Here is a 20,587-nt window from a genome sequence, read left to right as displayed (position 1 = left end):
ACTCAATGCCAGCCAATATTATTTAATTAATACTGTAGTAAAACAGAATATCGAGAAGGCTGTTTCTGGTTCGAGGTCTGATCTGGATTCTGTAACAAATAGAAAACTTGTTACCAGTCAAAAGTTTGGACATGTCTTCTATTTCAAAGTTTGTTCTTTATTTTATTAAAGTCATTTCATGTCTTAAAGTAATGATGGATGTTGTTTCTCCTTACTTACTTGAGCGGTTCCTGACATAATATGAATTACTAGTTGTGGAATAGGGCTATTTACTGTATTTACTATTTACTGTTTGATCTCAAATGCATGAAGAAAGCAAGAAACTCATCTACTAATTAACTTTTGATGAGGGACACCTGTTAATTGGAAAACATTTCAGGTGACTACCTCATGAAGCTGGTTAAGATAATGCCAATGGAGCACTTGCATGTGACGTCACAGCCGATCCAGATTGTGACAGACGCCATCTTGTCGGTCAAACGCCATATTTCCGCCTTCTACTTCTACTTCTGCTTCTACCTTTTCTTCTGGAAAACCCTACTATATACAATTCTACTACAACGGCTGCGGCTACAAGCTCTCCCTACCTATGCAGGTTTATGTTTTTTGTGTGTATTTTTGCGTGTTGTTCGTCTGTACCGGACTTCAATATCCACTACAACCGTATGGACTTACTGGACATTGGTTTCCAGCAGAAAATGACGGTTTGTAGCGATTTCCATTGCATGCACAACATTCTGGACGAGATAGTGAGACCAGCGGGGTCTCCATGGATTGTTATCGGAAGCAAAGCGAAGGAGGCGGCGTCGGGAGTGGAAGCAAAAGCCAGGCTGCAGGCAGAGCCGGCCTGTTGACTAAGCTCAGAAAACAGCCACTCAAACCTCCACTGCTAAGCTTTTACCTCTCCAATGCCAGATCCATGGTAAACAAGACGGACGATTTGGAATTACAGCTGGAATTACCTTATTCTATTCTATAATCGGCTGGTCAGTGCTATACTCAATACTTAAGTGACTTACCCGTCCAATGAGAATTGTTATTTTCTTGTTTACAAGATGTCACATCTGAGGGCGGCTGACAAATCCTGAATTTCTGTAAAGATAACTGTGCAGAGATTTATAAGCACGCAGTGCTTCACCACTGAACAGCGAGGGAAAGTTGATGAGGTAATTATACACGTCTGGGTATTCTGCTGGCAGTTCAATATCCACTGACACGGTCGTGAAAACTACGTCCGGTAAGCCATAAGGGTCACTAATCTGTAGATCGTTTATTTTAGACATATATCTAGTTATCTGTTCATTAGAAAAATGAGTCGTGTAGTCCGTCGGTTGAAATTGATCCATTCTGTACATGAGTGCAGCAGTATTCAGCTGTGTTTTTTACCGACAAGATGGCAGCTGTGTACTTTCCGGTCATGTGACTGCAAGATCTCTATAGTGTGCAAAGCGTCATCAAGGTAAATGCTGGATACTTTGAAGAATCTAAACTATCAAACTTCTTTTAACATGTTTTTATTTACCACATAATTCCATATACATTCCAAATGTTGTTTCATAGTTTTGATGTCTTCACTATTGTTCTACAAAGTAGAAAATAGTCAAAATACAGAAAAACCTATCAATGAGAATGACGTGTCCAAACTTTTGCCTGGTACTGTATTATGGGAATTGGAAATTTTGCATAAAAAAGAGACATTACTGTTTTTTTTTTCTTGATTATGACTGACTTTGGGCTGTATTCCCTCAATATTATCAACATGTGGACATCCCCACCCATGATAAGAACACACTGGACCATGTTTACAGCAACATATGCGGTGCATACAGAGCCGCCCCCCGCCCCCACTTCGGACACTCGGACCACATCTCTTTCTTCCTGTATCTGGACTACAGACAAAGACTAAAACAAACAAATCTTTTCACCAAACAAGTCAAACTCTGGAGCCCAGAGACTGAGAGCACCCTTCAGGACTGTTTTGCTCGGACAGACTGGGATGTGTTTAAAGCTGCAGCCACCTTGGAGGACTCTTCTGTCAGTATACAGGACTATGCTGAGTATGTGACTGGGCACATCAGTGCATGTGTCTGCAACATTGTGCCCACCATACAGATCAGGAAGTTCCCCAACCAAAAGCCCTGGGTAAACAGTCAGGTACAATGCATGCTGCGTGCTCGCTCTCTTGCATTTAGATCAGACAATGAGACGGAGTATAAAGCGGCGAAGTACGGACTGAGGAAAGCCATTACAGCGGCCAAGAGGCAGTACAGAGAGAAGCTGGACAGCTTTTATTCTACTGCTGACCCCGGGCGAATGTGGCAAGGCCTGCAGCACATCACAGACTACAGGACCACCACCAGCACCATCAGCTCCACAGACAGCCTGCCGGATGACCTCAACACTTTCTACACCCGCTTTGGGAACACCAGCTACAGCACAGAGAGGAGGCACACACACCCGGACCACCCAACCCCCCTCCCCCCCACCAACAGTCTCATCAGGCCAGGTACACAAAGCTCTGAGGAGGATCAACCCCAGGAAGGCAGCAGGACCAGAAAACATCCCTGGGTGGGCCCTCAGAGTATGTGCCAATGAGCTGGCTGATGTTTTCACCACCATCTTCAACCTTTCCCTCAGCCAGAGCACTGTTCCCTCCTGCTTCAAGACCACAACCATCGTTCCTCTTCCCAAGAAGAGCCCACTCACCTGTCTGAATGATTACAGACCGATAGCACTCATTCCAGTCATCTCAAAGTGCTTTGAGAGAGTGGTACTGGCCCACATTCAGAACAGCATACTGGAAACCCTGGACCCTCTGCAGTATGCCTACGGGCCCAACAGGTCCATCTCAGATGCCATCGCTGCTGCCCTCCATTATGCCCTCTCCCACCTGGAAAACAGACTCTTACATCAGGATGCTCTATGTTGACTACAGCTCTGCCTTCAACACAGTCATCCCCCACAAACTCATCCATAAACTGTTCACACTTGGTTTGCACCCCACCCTCTGTGACTGGCTCATCGACTTTCTGACTGGCAGGCCCCAGACTGTCAGGATTGGTAATAGGACTTCATCCAGCATCATCACAAACATTGGCACCCCACAGGGATGCGTCCTCAGCCCCATCCTCTACACTCTGTTCACCCATGACTGTGTCGCCTCCCACAAGGACAACGTCATCCTGAAGTTTGCAGATGACACTGCAGTGATAGGACGCATCACTGGCGGTGACGAAACGGCCTACAAGAGGGAGGTGGCCAGTCTGGTGTCATGGTGTGAGGACAACAACCTCACCCTCAACACGGACAAGATGAAGGAGATGATAGTGGACAAGCGGAAGGAGAGGAGACCTCATCGGCCACTGTTCATCCGGGAGCTTGAGGTGGAGAGGGTGAGCAGCTTCAAATACCTGGGTGTTCACATCAGTGAGGATCTCACATGGACACTTAACACCACACAGCCGGTTAGGAAGGCTCAACAGCGACTGTACTTTCTGAGGAGGCTGAGTAAGTTTGGTATGCCACCCAAGATCCTCAGCAACTTCTACAGCTGCATGATTGAGAGCATCCTGACCAACTGCATCACTGTGTGGTACGGCAGCACTACGGCTATGAACCGCAAACGCCTGCAGAGAGTGGTGAAGACTGCTGAGAGGATCACCAAAACGCCACTGCCCTCTCTGCAGAGCATCTACCGGTACCACCACAGAGTCCACAGGAGAGCTGCCTCCATCCTCAAAGACTCCACCCACCCCCAGCACGGACTGTTCATACTCCTACCCTCAGGCCAGAGGTACAGAAGTGTGAAATGTAAGACCGTCAGACTAAAGAACTCTTTCTTTCCCTCTGCCATCAGACTCCTGAACAGCTGAGAGGAGTCTATAACCATGGATTACCACCCTGTAAACTGTCCTTGACTGGTTACATTTGTTTGCACATTACTGCCCTTTTTGATGCTGTTCCTTGACTGTTTACATCTGATTACATTGTTTGCACATATTTGCACATTACTGCCATTTTGCTGCTCTTTCCTTGACTGTTTACATCTGGTTACATTGTTTGCACATTCGCACATTACTGCCCTTCTGCTGTTACGTCTGATCATTGATCATTTTTGTATTACACTACCTATTTTGCACTACATTTACCTTCATTTTGTACTACACTGGGTGTTTTTGTTGCTTTTGCGTTTCTTTGCCTTTATTTTTGCACTATATTGCCTTTACTTTGTTTTACTTCTTCTGCTTATTTATTTATTTGTAATTGGCATTCATGGTGGACAGCAAACTAAGAATTTCATTGTGCAAGGGGACATGTCCTTCCTGTGCATATGACAAACACTTTGCACTTGAACTTTGTATTACAGTAACAATGTAAGTGATTTTGTTTGAAGTATCAGTATTAGAAAAGAAAAAGTGGTATCACTTTCTACCATCTCTACTTCTGACTGCTTCATCAGCATGATGTGTTCAGGATTAATTCAGTATGGCTATGTTTAAGCTAAACACTCTCAGTAGTTAAGTTTCTCAGAAGGTTATGAGTTTAAGTCCCAGAACCACTACACTGCCATTGTTTTGTGTTATTTTTTTTAACTTGAGTCCATGGACTGACTTCTCATGCTACGGTACATGTCTGATATACAGTTTTTTCTTCTACACTAAATCCTATTTGTCACAAGGAAGAGAAAATAAAGATGTCCACCTGTTTATAAAGTGAATAATGGTCAGTTTCACCTGATGCTTAATGAATAGTTTTAACTGCATTTTCCAGACACAGGGAATTCCACAGGACATATCTTCTCTCAAACTTAGACTAGATTTGAATTTTTCCTCAATATTTTCTCTTTGGATATCAGGAGAACAGATATGAGAATTTAATTTCTAAAAAGTGTCAGGGGGCAGTTGGGGCTTTGGGTGGATAGTTGAGGCCTTCATGTTTCTCACAGCTCTTGCTGATTCACTCAGGAGTTGAAATGAGTCAGAGATTTTAATGGAGTTCTGTGAAGTGATTTACTGTAACAGCATTTAGAGCATTTCAGACAGCCACATGGAGAATCTCTGAATCAGAAACACGGGGTAAAAAAAACAAACAAAAAAGTCTGTTATAATCATAATTCCACAGACATCCTACCTTCTCCCCAGAGTAAATAAAAATTATTTTAAGAGAACATTTAACACTGTTTCCTCAAAGGCATATCCTCGTTATGAATAATGGCCTTCTGGTTAAAAGTAAGAGCAATTCATTAAAAATAAACTAATTAATTAATTAATTAATTAATTAAATCATGTTTGCTTAGTAGCAAATACTGATTGCATTGATTGCTGTTTATGAGATAAATAGAATCAGGTACACAGCAGACTTTGAACCCTGATGTATGTAAATATTTACTGTAGATGATGAGTGGTTTTGCTGCAAAACCCAAAGGTCAAGATGAACCTCCGGCTTTGAGAACACACGCAAATGTCAGTCCACTCGTATTTCATAGGTCTGGGGTTATTTGTGACCATTTGACTTCTGCTTATTCCAGACATCTTTCTTATCCTCCTAGAGATTAATATTTTTACATGGGAACAAAAATATGGATTTAATCATGCGATCATGTAAATCATATTAAATAAGTGCAATGTGATAGACAACAGACTTTTATCTTCTGGGAACATATTTATGTTCTTAGGCTGGATGCCAAGAGTGTTTCTCAGAAATGCTGTTCCACTAAGTCCAGAGCTTTCCCTTTTTATTGACAGTTGAGAAAAAAAAAAAAAGTTTACCCCCTTGGGTTTTTGAAGAGTTTTTCTTTTTTATGCCTCCGCCACCATAAGGTGCAGGAGGCATTATGTTTTCGGGTTGTCCGTCTGTCTGTCCGTGCGTGCGTGCGTGCATGCGTCCGTCCGTGCGTGCGTCCGTCCCGAAACCTTGTGAACGCGATATCTCAAAGGCTAATGAAAGGAATTTCACCAAACGTTCACCATTTGTGCGCTTTGGGACAAACATGAACGGATTAGATTTTGAGATCAAAAGGTCTAGGGTCAAGGTCACTGTGAGATCAAATGTCTGTCCGAAAACCTTGTGAACACAATATCTCCAAGGCAGATGACAGGAATTTCACCAAACTTTCACCATTTGTGCATTTGGAGACAAAGATAAACTGATTAGATTTTGAGATCAAAAGATCTAAGATCAAGGTCACTGTGAGGTCAAATGCCTGTCCGAAAACCTTGTGAACACAACGTCTCCAAGGTTAATACAAGTAATTTCACCAGGTCAAGATTATTGTGAGGTCAAATGTCCATCCCCAAATCACAACTTAATAAGGCGTGTAGTCTACCAGGCGGAGGCATCCCCATCAACGCCGTTGGCGTCGAGTTCTATCTTTGAGGAAATGTTAATGTTCTCGTTTTGCACTTTACCTTAAAAAAAAAGAATTGTATGATCTGAGAAAAAAAAGGGTTGAATCCTGCAACAGTGCATATAAGGCAAAATAGTTTTGCCATGAGCATCTCAGTCTGCAATCAGACTGTGAGACATCTCAGTTACAGAGAGAGTGTGTTCAGGACGAGTGGACAATCTGGCAAAGGGAAGAAGCTGCTCAGATGATATGAAAGAGGTTTGAGGCAGTTATGTCGGCAAAGAATGAGCAAACACATTGTGAAACCAAACTTACCAATGTCCTGCTGCAATTAATTATCTTATTATTCTTTGTATACTCTAGTATCCAAGGGAGATACAACTTGTTGCATTCACTTGTATTACAGAACACTGTGCCTGCTTTGCATAAGATGATGAAATACATTTGTGCATTATTCTCAATTATCTTTCACATTACACCCTCAAATCAAAATCCAATAAGACACTAAGATCTATCCAAAAAATAAAAAATAAAACCACAGGCTCTTGCAGGATCTCAACTTTCTGTTGTTGTTCCTAGTTCTGAAGGAGACAGTTGGCTCAATAAGGCTTCCACAATATACAAACCTTATCAGGATTACACTTTCATGGTTCAAATGAGCCAACAAATTCAGGTGGAGCTTTAACCAGTGTCCATGAGTGAGTTTTATTATTACGTTATAGGCCATATCACAAACAGTGTGTGACCACATCATCACTATGCTGTCCATATTGTACCATCTTCCATCATCACTAACTGACAAATATCCAAAATGATAAAACATTTGGTTTCTGTTTGATATTGAAACTATTTCTCGAAACATCATACATCAGTCCTGTTGAATTCACAAATCTGGTCAGGTGAGATGGTTGCTACAGTAACAGCTCATTCACAGGGACTTGTATAGTAGACAGTCCACTAGTAATAAACAGATTTAAAACATACTGTGATTTTGCAAAGAAAAATGTATCATCATTCATATGGTGAAGCCTTCTGTCACGAGATACTCTATTTATTTCACATTTAAAATTTGGATGTGAATCCACACTGACCTTCCAACTGTACTTGCTTCAGCTGTAATGTCAATACTTTTTTATAATATGGAATACAAAAAAAAAGTTTGTTTAACCAAAGGTCAAAAATAACTATTTTTGTGCTGAAGTAATCTATAATGTAAATGGAGATGTGAGTATCCATCTTATAGTGGAAGTAAATTTGCTTAATTCAGCAGAAATGTGAAAAGATGAACATGAAAACAGGACCTGAGAACAAGAGAGCAAAGATTTGATGTCTTCATTAAACAAGGAAGTGGTGAAACAGCAGCAAGTTCACAAAAAATTTCACCATGAAATTGCTGAACAGTACAGAACATACAGAATAGTCACGGAGTCTCTTTCCTGCAGAATGGATGGCTCTGCTGATGTGGTGTACGAGTTTAAGATTCAACTGAGAAATTTAGGATTTATTGGTTTGCTCTTGGGGCGGCATGATGGTGTAGTGGTTAGCACGGTCACCTCACAGCAAGAAGGTTCTGGATTCGAGCCCAGTGGCTGGCGGGGGTCTTTCTGTATGGAGCTTGTATGTTCTCTCCATATCTGCGTGGGTTTCCTCTGGGTGCTCCAGTTTCCCCCACAGTCCAAAGACATACAGGTTAGGCTAATTGGTGGCTCTAAATTGACCGTAGGTGTGAATGGGTGTCTCTATGTGTCAGCCCTGTGATGATCTGGCAACTTGTCCAGGGTGTACCCTGCCTCTCGACCATAGTCAGCTGGCACAGGCTCCAGCTTGCCTGCAACCCTGCACAGGATAAGCGGTTATGGATAATGGATGGATGATTTGATCCTGATTCGCAAAAGCAAAATATCCTTGACAGCACAATATAAGGCTTTAATGATGACATTATGTCTTAGGGATGAACGTTTCAGATTTCAGGAAGTTTCGTTGGCTCTGATTTTTTGTAAACCACATCCGATGTCGCTAATACAGCTTCTGCACATGAGTATAATGCAATATCAGAGCATGTGCCAACACTGAGTATTGAAGCAGGATTATATTAATCTGGACTTACTCTAAAAACACCGAGTAAGAAATGTAGAAGGATTATGAGTCACTAGCTGTAATCAAAAGAAGACTGAAGTCCTACCTCGTCACTAAACCTTTAAATGAACACTAATTATAGAAAAGCTTCAACTTGAAGCGGGTTCGTTTTTTTCTGCACCAACAAATACTTTTCATGAACATGGTTTTAGCTTGATAGTATTCTTAGACGTTGATGCATTTGCACTAGCAAGAGGATATTTTTTAGACTGAGGTACAAGCACTTCTGGATAAGATAGTCTGCTTAATGCTGTAAATGTAAATGTGTGATGTCAGACCTTGATTATAGACTACTGTTGCAGTGATGACGAATGTTAAAGTCCCCAATGCTCATGCAAATCAACCATAAATAATCTGGCAACTAGTTTATTTTTTTGTATCTCATTCCACAGAAGGAAAATTGCCAATTTAATCAAGGAAATAATAAATAATAAGCAACGCACATACTCTTTTTACAACCCCGATTCCAAAAAAGTTGGGACAAAATACAAATTGTAAATAAAAACAGAATACAATGATGTGGAAGTTTAAAAATTCCATATTTTATTCAGAATAGAACATAGATGACATATCAAATGTTTAAACTGAGAAAATGTATCTAAAGAGAAAAAATAGGTGATTTTAAATTTCATGACAACACATCTCAAAAAAGTTGGGACAAGGCCATGTTTACCACTGTGAGACATCCCCTTTTCTCTTTACAACAGTCTGTAAACGTCTGGGGACTGAGGAGACAAGTTGCTCAAGTTTAGGGATAGGAATGTTAATCCATTCTTGTCTAATGTAGGATTCTAGTTGCTCAACTGTCTTAGGTATTTTTTGTCGTATCTTCCGTTTTATGATGCGCCAAATGTTTTCTATGGGTGAAAGATCTGGACTGCAGGCTGGCCAGTTCAGTACCCAGACCCTTCTTCTACGCAGCCATGATGCTGTAATTGATGCAGTATGTGGTTTGGCATTGTCATGTTGGAAAATGCAAGGTCTTCCTTGAAAGAGACGTCATCTGGATGGGAGCATATGTTGCTCTAGAACCTGGATATACCTTTCAGCGTTGATGGTGTCTTTCCAGATGTGTAAGCTGCCCATGCCACACGCACTAATGCAACCCCATACCATCAGAGATGCAGGCTTCTGAACTGAGCGCTGATAACAACTTGGGTCGTCCTTCTCCTCTTTAGTCCGAATGACACGGCGTCCCTGATTTCCATAAAGAACTTCAAATTTTGATTCGTTTGACCACAGAACAGTTTTCCACTTTGCCACAGTCCATTTTAAATGAACCTTGGCCCAGAGAAGACATCTGCGCTTCTGGATCATGTTTAGATATGGCTTCTTCTTTGAACTATAGAGTTTTAGCTGGCAACGGCGGATGGCACGGTGAATTGTGTTCACAGATAATGTTCCCTGGAAATATTCCTGAGCCCATATTGTGATTTCCAATACAGAAGCATGCCTGTATGTGATGCAGTGCCGTCTAAGGGGCTGAAGATCACGGGCACCCAGTATGGTTTTCCAGCCTTGACCCTTACACACAGAGATTCTTCCAGATTCTCTGAATCTTTTGATGATATTATGCACTGTAGATGATGATATGTTCAAACTCTTTGCAATTTTACACTGTCAAACTCCTTTCTGATATTGCTTCACTATTTGTCGGCGCAGAATTAGGGGGATTGGTGATTCTCTTCCCATGTTTACTTCTGAGAGCCGCTGCCACTCTAAGATGCTCTTTTTATACCCAGTCATGTTAATGACCTATTGCCAATTGACCTAATGAGTTGCAATTTGGTCCTCCAGTTGTTCCTTTTTTGTACCTTTAACTTTTCCAGCCTCTTATTGCCCCTGTCCCATCTTTTTTGAGATGTGTTGCTGTCATGAAATTTCAAATGAGCCAATATTTTGCATGAAATTTCAAAATGTCTCACTTTCGACATTTGGTATGTTGTCTATGTTCTATTGTGAATACAATATCAGTTTTTGGGATTTGTAAATTATTGCATTCTGTTTTTATTTACAATTTGTACTTTGTCCCAACTTTTTTGGAATCAGGGTTGTATCTACACAGCAAAATTCCCAGTGTTGAATTAACACCCAGAGTGTTGATTTGAGACCCTACTGTGTTTATATATGTCCAATTGGACACAAATTAACTCTGAAAATGTTAATTCAACACTGAGGAATTTGCTGTGTACATGCATGGATGTAAATGGATTTAAATCAAAAATTATTCCAGGCAATCACCTGGATTTCATTTGATCGGTTTCCATCAGTCAAGAAGCTGCTGATCTCCTTAAGGGTCTGTCACCTTTCAATTAAATCAAGAGGTATTGAGTCTATTATACAAACTTTCATTTTTCTTCCCTTAGCTTGTTGGAAACTTGAGCAATTTTGAGCATGTGCTTTGTTCAGGACAGAAACTTTCCATGAAATCATCTCTTTTTAAGGTTTATTCTAAGTTGACTTGTTATATAATGCTCTCATTTCATCTGAGAATATTAAAAAATTCAACCAGACATTTCCTATTTCCTGTTTTCCCATGTCCTCCCTCAAGAGATGCACCAGAAATATCATGAACTGCATCATCCTTTAACTTTCAATTTACACTCCCATCCCCAGCAACAGCAAAAGTGCAATGACAGAAAGCAGACTAAGATCTACTACAGCGTTCAGTTATCTAGCTTTATCAGCAGTTATGAGATGAGCTGCTCAAAATCTGTAATAAATATTCTTTAGTGAGGATTGATATGGGATAATTATGGCCTGCTGTACACACATCAGTAAACTTATCCAAAAAGTTCTGTGTGAGTCAATGATCCATGTAAATGACCGCACAGAAAAAAACCCAGCATTCACTTCAGATCAGCGGAACATACCGGGTCTTGGTAGTTTTCCACTTTTCCTAAACCACTACTAATCTTGAGTTGGATCAGAAATTCATTTCAATAATCAGCAGCCCTAAGAGTGAAAATGAGCGATGAGCACACAGACATACACGTCTTGATCATAAACGCATATTTTATATCACCACCACAGAAAAAGTTTTCAGCTTGCTTCCACAAATCACACAACCATCCTTGTTGCTAAATAGCTATCAATGTATAAAGACTAACTCATGCTTCCTCGGAGACATGTGAAGCCAGCAGATCTTTCCAAACTGCTGCTCATATAATGTTACGTGCCTGCTGCTCACACACAGATGAGACGCTATACCTGCCTGAAGTACGTATATCTGCAACTTTAGAACACCTTATAATCACAAGTGTGGTGTAATTGTGGAATATGTAGAGTGGTCAAATACACTTCCCAGAGTCGTCTTCTCATGTATGAGAATTAATTACGGACCGCGAACAGTCGAGTGGTCTCCTGGGAACTAATGCTGTCTGCAACACATAATACACAGCCCTCAAACCAAAACTTTTCCCTGTCAAAAATAAGACATCAAAATAAAGACTTTTGCTTGCAATGGTTGAGTCGGTGAACTTAAAAGCACAAGCTTTTCCAGACTAATATTTTAAGATAAAGGAAAATTAATAGTAAAAATGTCTGAAGGTTTAATAATAGAATATTACTTGCCTTGGGGATAACATGTAGGTGTGAGACAGCTGGTGAACCAGCACTATGTGTGAACCAACAAGGCAGTTATTATATGCAGAAGTGTAAAAAAACAAGCTATCTAGAAAAGACATCTCTCAGAAACCAAATGCATTTTTAGAAGTGAATCAGAAGAGGAAGAACTAGAGAGCTTTCACTCAAATGACTCATGATTCAGTGTGTCCAAGTACACAGTGTGACTGATGGCCAAACACCAAGCTGCGTCAGAGTGAGAGAAAATAAAGCCAGGACAATACAGATGTTTATATAAGAGTCTGAGTGAACAGCCAATCATTTCCTAAACCATTCTGAATCTGTGTTCGGTAAATGATCTAAACAGTAGTGTGTTCAGTGTTCATGGGGTTTTACTAACCCAACAGAACAGAACCAACTTGCCTGCAAATGAGAAATGTCCTTTATTTGCCAGCATTTAACACACCGATGAAAAAGGATGACTCAGTTTAATATGTTCTGTGCTTGTACCATGAATGCTGAAATCATATTATGCATATCAGTAAATTAGTCATGTTCAGGTTTGGAGGAGTTCTGGTTCAGCGTCTTGGCTGAAATTGCTGATGAGCTAAAATTCTACTAGAAATCCACTGACTATCTTTTTCCAAAAGTCTGACTAATTCAGTTGTGTGCACGCACACACACACACACACACACACACACACACACACACACACACACACACACACACACACACACCTCAGGTCAATTCAGCATTGCCATTCTGCCTACCTGCATGTTTTTCCCTTACCTCCCCAGACATGGGGAGAACAAGTGAACTGCCACATAGACAGTAGGAACCTGAGCTCAGTATCGAACCCAGGACCCTGGAGGTGTGAGGTGGTAATGCAGCCCACAACACCACTGTGCTGAACATCCATCCATTATACGTAATCGCTTATCCTGTGCAGTGTCACAGGCAAGCTGGAGCCTGTCCCAGCTGACTATGGGCGAGAGGCGGTGTACACCTTGGACAAGTTGCCAGATCATCACAGGGCTGACACATACTGTAGAGACAAACAACCATTCACACTTACATTCACACCTACAGTCAATTTAGAGCCACCAATTAACCTAACCTGCATGTCTTTGGACTGTGGGGGAAACCAGAGCACCCAGAGGAAACCCACACAGACACGGGGAGAACATGCAAACTCCACACAGAAAGGCCCCTGTCAGCCACTCGGCTTGAACCCAGAACCTTCTTGCTGTGAGGCGACAATACTAACCACTACACCACCGTGCCGCCTGTGATGAACATGTTATTAATAATTAGATACATTGTCAAAATGTCAAAGTTCAGAAAGTGAACTTTGCCTCCATTACAATAGGCAGGGAGTAATGTGTCATCATGATCACTTCAAGAAGGAAAGGAAAGCAGATTCTGATTGTCACTAAACTCATGAGGGCAAACTTCAGTCCTGGAGAGATGGAGTGCAGCACTGCCCCATAGTTTGATGATTGTGATTTCCCCCTTTAAACTTGTGTGTGTGTGTCTCATTTCATCTCATTATCTCTAGCCGCTTTATCCTTCTACAGGGTCGCAGGCAAGCTGGAGACTATCCCAGCTGACTACGGGCGAAAGGCGGGGCACACCCTGGACAAGTCGCCAGGTCATCACAGGGCTGACACATAGACACAGACAACCATTCACACTCACATTCACACCTACGGTCAATTTAGAGTCACCAGTTAACCTAACCTCCATGTCTTTGGACTGTGGGGGAAAACGGAGCATCCAGAGGAAACCCACGCGGACACGGGGAGAACATGCAAACTCCGCACAGAAAGGCCCTCACCGGCCACGGGGCTCGAACCCGGACCTTCTTACTGTGAGGCAACAGCGCTAACCACTACACCACCGTGCCACCCTGTGTGTGTGTGTTCGCAGTAAATTATATATCTGTTCTGCACTCTATTCCTCCAGGATTGCACATGAATGACCCTGTTATAGATGTTGTATCTTTGTATTTCTTTTATCTCCACCAATTTTGTTGGAGGTGATTATGTTTTCACCTTCATTTGTTTGTCTGTTTGTTCCCAATGTAACTCAAAAAGTAGTGGACGGATTTGGATGAAATTTGGAGTAAAGGTGCGCTATGGGCCAAGGAACAAATTGATTTGATTTTGATGCAAATCCAGATATGTATGAGGATCCAGGATCCAGATATATATACAGATCCAGGATTTTTTTTTTTGTCTGTTCCCAACGTAACTCAAAAAAGCGGTGACTGGATTTTGATGAAATTTGGAGGAAAGGTGTGCCATGGGCCAAAGAACAATTGATTCGATTCTGATGCAAATCCGGATATGTATGTAAACATGGTAAACATCTGTATATTCTAATATGTGGTTTGGTGGAGGTATACACTCTACCAAGTGCCCTTCTAGTTTGTATTTGTATTATTCCCAATGAGCTAATAACCTGATGTTAAATGAGTGAGGACTCCTTGGAGTGTGACATCCCTGATTTACTGTCATACACAACTCTGGATAATTCTGCACCACCCAGGGCAGGCTTTTTATTATTACTGCTGTATTACTATTACTATTATAAACTTATTTGTTTATTCTTATCTGTTTGCATAGGTTTATCTTAGTACATAATATTCAGGATGTTCATCATACTGAGAATCCCAGTTGCCCTGCAAATAGACTTCCTGTCACAATTTCACACGCTATACGCACACACACAGAGAGAGAGAGAGAGAGAGAGAGAGAGAGAGAGGGGGGAAGAGAGAGAGAGAGCACGCATCAATAGAAATAAATCCCCTCACCTCTGATATTCCAGATGTTTCTGCCGCTGTTTCGTTCCCAGTTTCTGGAGAGAGAGAGTTTTATAAACTTACAGGAGCACTAACCCGTCCATAAATGCACTGTGAAGAAGGTGTAAACACTCGGTTTCCAGCAGAAGTCATCTCCCCGACACACACTCACCACTTCTCCATACTCACAGGAACATCTAAGAAGTTCAGTGTTGCAATTTCCTCCCCAGGGTTGGGCGCCTTTCCTACTCATCTTGCGCAATGTACCGGCTTGTAGCAGGCGATTTCTACTTCTCCTCCCATTCTCCGTGTGTCAGGCGAGTCAACCAGTAAATCCTCAGCACTTTCACTACACTTTCCAGGGGCGGATCGAGGAAAATGGGAAGACGGGGGCGGCACCCAGTAAGGCCGGGGGTCCGGCTCTGCAGTTTTTAAATGGCCGGAGATGCATTTTGAGCTGTCAGAGACGTTGTAAATGAAATCTCTTAAAGAAAATCACCATATCAAAAATATCTTTTATTAGTCACTGAAAATAATATTGTCAGAAATGCATAGAACATAATTACAACTGATCTACAGTGCTGAGCGTAAATGAGTACACCCCCTTTGAAAAGTAACATTTTAAACAATATCTCAATGAACACAAACAATTTCCAAAATGTTGACAAGACAAAGTTGAATATAATATCTGTTTAACTTATAACGTGGAAAAAGTAAGGTTAATAATATAACTTAGATTACCCATTTTTTCAGTTTTACTCAAATTAGGGTGGTGCAAAAATGAGTACACCCCACAACAAAAACTACTACATCCAGAGCATTTTTTAAGGATTTTCCACTAGGAGACCAACTGGTCTGGGCAATACAATTACAGGCCCCAGAGTCCATGCGGTAGAACCGCTGCGGCATATTCTGTGATGCAAAATGGTTCACCAATCACCATACAGACAAACACACTACAGTGACTACACAGCTATCAAGAGCAATTACCAAGCACAAATGTTATGTCAAAGACACTCAGAGTTACACAGTAATGACATCGGATTCTGACATCAGCCATCTCAGTAACCAAATTTTAGTTTTGTTTTTCTTAACCAACATGATCGTATATCTTAGAACATAGATCTTCGTTTTCCTTGTTAAATGTATAATTACATGGTACTTGGTTAATTAATTGCAACTGACTGAACCAAATTATAAGACATAACTTGGTTTAAAATTTGGTCTCCCAGTGAAGCTGGTTTGGCATTGACTAGGAGACCAAATCTGGCCACTGGAAGACCATTTGGTCTCCCAGTAACTATGTTAAAAAATGCTCTGACTACATCTAGTACTTTGTATGGCCTCCAAGATTTTTAATGACAGCACCAAGTCTTCTAGGCATGGAATGAACAAGTTGGTGATATTTTGCAACATCAATCTTTTTCCATTCTTCAACAATGACCTCTTTTAGTGACTGGATGCTGGATGGAGAGTGATGCTCAACTTGTCTCTTCAGAATTCCCCAAAGAAAATAATTTCTTTCCACCACAAAGGTGAAGGCTACAAGAAGATCAGCAAAGCTTTACTTATCAATCAGAATACTGTAGCAAAAGTGGTACAAAAATTTAAGAAAGATGGAACTGCAACCATCTCACAGAGACATCTAGGTTGTCCACGGAAGTTAACACCTCGACAGGAGTGCCTTCTGATGAGACGGGTTGAACAAAATTGGCATGCAAATTCACTGCAGTTGTCTAAAGAAGTAGAAAGCCAAACTGGGGTGACTATTTCCTGTGACACAATATGGCATACACTGCAGAGGAATAGTATGCATGGATGCCGTCCACGAAAGAAGCCTCTCTTAAACCCAGGCACAAAAAAAGCCCGCCTAGAGTTTGCCAGGGCCCATGCTGACAAAGATGAAGACTACTGGGACTCTATACTCTGGAGTGATGAGACCAAGATAAATGTTTTTGGAACTGATGGCTTCAAAACTGTATGGTGTCGCAAAGGTGAGGAATACAAAGAAAAATGCATGGTGCCTACAGTGAAACATGGTGGTGGCAGTGTCCTTATGTGGGGCTGCATGAGTGCTGCTGGTGTCGGGGAGCTGCATTTCATTGATGGCATCATGAATTCACAAATGTATTGCTCTATGCTGAAAGAGAAGATGCTACCATCCCTCCTTGCCCTTGGTCATTGTGCACTTTTCCAACATGACTAAACACACATCGAAGGCCACTGTTGGATTTCTGAAGAAGAACAGGATGAAAGTGATTCAGTGGCTAAGTATGTCTCCTGATCTGAACCAAATCGAACACTTGTGGGGAATTCTGAAGAGACAAGTTGAGCATCACTCTCCATCCAGCATCCAGTCACTAAAAGAGGTCATTGTTGAAGAATGGAAAAAGACTGATGTTGCAAAATGTCACCAACTTGTTCATTCCATGCCTAGAAGACTTGGTGCTGTCATTAAAAATCTTGGAGGCCATACACAGTACTAGATGTAGTAGTTTTTGTTGTGGGGTGTACTCATTTTTGCACCACCCTAATTTGAGTAAAACTGAAAAATGTGTAATCTAAGTTATATTATTAACCTTACTTTCACGTTATAAGTTAAACAGATGTTATATTAAACTTTTGTCTTGTCAACATTGTGGAAATTGTTTGTGTTCATTGAGACATTGTTTAAAGTGTTACTTTTCAGGGCAGCACGGTGGTGTAGTGGTTAGCACTGTTGCCTCACAGCAAGAAGGTCTGGGTTCGAGCCCCGTGGCCGGCGAGGGCCTTTCTGTGCGGAGTTTGCATGTTCTCCCAGTGTCCACGTGGGTTTCCTCTGGGTGCTCCGGTTTCCCCCACAGTCCAAAGACATGCAGGTTAGGATAACTGGTGACTCTAAATTGACCGTAGGTGTGAGTGTGAATGGTTGTCTGTCTCTGTGTGTCAGCCCTGCGATGATCTGGTGACTTGTCCAGGGTGTACCCCGCCTTTCGCCCGTAGTCAGCTGGGATAGGCTCCAGCTTGCCTGCGACCCTGTAGAACAGGATAAAGCGGCTAGAGATGATGAGATGAGATGTTACTTTTCAAAGGGCGTGTACTCATTTACGCTGAGCACTGTATAAGTCCACTATAGACACATGCACACCTGTAGTACAGTGCCTTGAAAAAGTATTCATACCCCTTGAACTTTTTCATATTTTTCTACCTTACAACCACGAACTTAAAAGTTTTTTATTGAGATTTTATGTGATAGACCAACACAGAGTAGCACATAATCGTGAAGTGAAACGAAAATGATAAATGGTCTTCAAAATTTTAAACAAGTAAAAATCTGAAAAATGTGATGTGCATTAGTATTCAGCCCCCCTGCATCAATACTTTGTAGAGCCACCTTTTGCTGCAATTACAGCTGCAAGCCTTTTGTGGTATGTCTCTACCAGCTTTGCACATCTTGACACCGAAATTTTTGCCAATTCTTCTTTGCAAAATATCTCAAGCTCAGCCAGATTGGATGGAGAGCGTCTGTGAACAGCAATTTTCAAGTCTTGCCACAGATGCTCAATGGGATTTAGGTCTGGACTTTGACCGGGCCATTCTAACACATGAATATTCTTTGATCTAAACCATTCCATTGTAGCTCTGGCTGCATGTTTAGGGTCATTGTCTTGCTGGAAGGTGAATCTCCGTCCCAGTCTCAAGTCTTTTGCAGCCTCCAACAGGTTTTCTTCCAGGATTGCCCTGTATTTAGCTCCATCCATCTTCCCATCAACTCTGACCAGCTTCCCTGTCCCTGCTGAAGAAAAGCATCCCCATAGCATGATGCTGCCACCACCATGTTTCACAGTGGGGATGGTGTGTGCAGGGTGATGAGCAGTGTTAGTTTTCCGCCACACACAGCACTTTGCATTTAGGGCAAAAAGTTCAACTTTGGTCTCATCTGACCAAAGCACCTTCTTCCACGTTTGCTGTGTCCCCTACATGGCTTCTGGCAAACTGCAAACGGGACTTCTTATGCCTGTCTTTCAACAATAGCTTTCTTCTTGCCACTCTTCCAAAAAGGCCAGATTTGTGGAGTGTATGACTTATAGTTGTACTGTGCAAAGATTCTCCCACCTGAGCTGTGGATTTCTGCAGCTCCTCCAGAGTGATCATGTGCCTCTTGGCTGCTTCTCTGACCAGTGCTCTCCTTGCTCGCTCTGTCAGTTTAGGTGGACAGCCATGTCTTGGTAGGTTGTGCCATACTTTTTCCATTTTTGAATGATGGATTGAACAGTGCTTCTTGAGATGTTCAGAGCTTGGGATATTTTTTTTATAACCTAACCCTGCTTTAAACTTCTCCAGAACTTTATCCCTGACCTGTCTGGTGAGTTCTTTGGTCTTCATGATGCTGTTTGTTCTTCAGTGTTCTCGAACAAACCACTGAGGCCTTCACAGAAGAAGTGAATTTATGCTGAGAGTAAATTATACACAGTAGGACTCTATTAACTAATTAGATGACTTCTGAAGGCAATTGATTGCACTGGATTGTATTTAGAGGTATCAGAGTACAGGGGGGCTGAATACTAATGCACACCACATTTTTCAGATTTTTATTTGTTTACATTTTTGAAGACCATTTATCATTTTTGTTTCACTTCACAATTATGTGCTACTCTGTGTTGGTCTATCACATAAAATCTCAATAAAAAAAACTTTTAAGTTCGTGGTTGTAAGGTGGAAGAATGTGAAAAAGTTCAAGGGGTATGAATACTTTTCAAGGCACTGTATGTAGTAGCAACGACTTCAAGGATTTTTTTCATGACAAAATTGAGAGTATCTGACAAAAACTTAAACTACTAATGTAAGGTCAGACAATGTAAGTGACTCTGTAGTTAACAATATAACTGTATCAGATCAGCAATTAGAATGTTTTACTCCCCTTAGAGAAACTGAATTACTTTCATTAATCTCGGCATCAAAAGCCTCAACTTGTGTACTAGATCCCTTACCTACACGTCTATTCAAACAAATAATACCTGAAGTTATTGAACCGCTTCTAAAATAATAAATTCTTCTCTTAGGATTGGCGATGTACCCAAATCCTTTAAACTAGCAGTTATCAAACCCCTGATTAAAAAACCTGACCTTGATCCCTGTCAGCTGTCCAATTATCGGCCAATATCAAACCTCTCCTTTATCTCCAAGATCCTTGAAAAAGCTGTGGCACAGCAGTTATGCTCATATTTACATAGGAATAACATCCATAAAATCAAGGCCGGATTAACTATATGGGCCTGCGGCACAGTGCCCAGGGGCACTAACCACTCACAGCCAGTGGGGGGGGCACCACATGACAGAAACTTTAAAAATATTTTTCGTGAATGTTTGTACACTTAAAATGGTTATACACTTGACATTGTTAAATAGTCATATATAATTCGTTATGAACACTAATTTCATAAGAACAACAACAATAATCATAATTCCGAGCAAGAGTGGCCTATGTGACCATTAACCCCCCTTTCCTCAACCTGTCAGTTGAGCCAGTCCATCTACGGTGAAATGCATCAATTTTTTAAAGACCGCGGTGGAAATGAAAAATGGACAGACATCAATTGAGTGGTTGTGCGAAGAGAAAATAAAAAAAGAGAAAGACTCCAGGCGTGTAGCTGCAATTTAAAATGTTCCAGTGTTAGATCGTTTTTTTATAAAGACATTGACAACTGCTGTCACTACCAGCGCTGAAGCCGGGAGGAGGGGATGTGCGAAGCCACTT

General features: G+C 41.4%; 1 pseudogene; it reads right to left on the bottom strand.

Moving 5' to 3' along the window:
* LOC132891488 (interleukin-1 receptor type 1-like) overlaps nucleotides 1–15,155 on the bottom strand; it is a 53,812-nt pseudogene extending 38,657 nt beyond the window's left edge.
* Between the last annotated feature and the right edge of the window lie 5,432 nt (nucleotides 15,156–20,587).

Source organism: Neoarius graeffei, chromosome 9 (assembly GCF_027579695.1).
Source record: "Neoarius graeffei isolate fNeoGra1 chromosome 9, fNeoGra1.pri, whole genome shotgun sequence".
NCBI classification, from domain to species: Eukaryota; Metazoa; Chordata; class Actinopteri; order Siluriformes; family Ariidae; genus Neoarius; species Neoarius graeffei.
This window is presented reverse-complemented; position numbering and strand designations above follow the sequence as displayed.